Below are 351 nucleotides of genomic sequence, written 5' to 3'. Positions count from 1 at the left end.
TGATGTGTTAATCTTTGCTGTGCATCATGATAAGTGTTTCCTAATTGTATTTTACTTGAACATAGTAAAAAAAAGACATTGGTAAAAAAATAATGAAAAAATAACAAGAATTTTCAATATACTATGAAATTAAAGGTTAAAAAAAAATCATAATCAGGTACACGCATAATTCCTTCTCAGTAGAGAAGTGAGGTAAAAGTAGAGATGGGCCACCTTATAATGCAAGAATGTCTTTCTACTGTTGTCATCAGCACTCTCCCAGACGCGGAAAAATAGCGTGTCGATGTTGCAGTAAATAAATATCCTTCTCTCGAGCATATTTCTAAGGTCTCGGCATCTCTTTAAAGCTCG

This window comes from Penaeus monodon, chromosome 22 (genome assembly GCF_015228065.2).
Source record: "Penaeus monodon isolate SGIC_2016 chromosome 22, NSTDA_Pmon_1, whole genome shotgun sequence".
Taxonomy (NCBI): Eukaryota; Metazoa; Arthropoda; class Malacostraca; order Decapoda; family Penaeidae; genus Penaeus; species Penaeus monodon.
Note: the sequence above shows the minus strand (reverse complement) of the source record.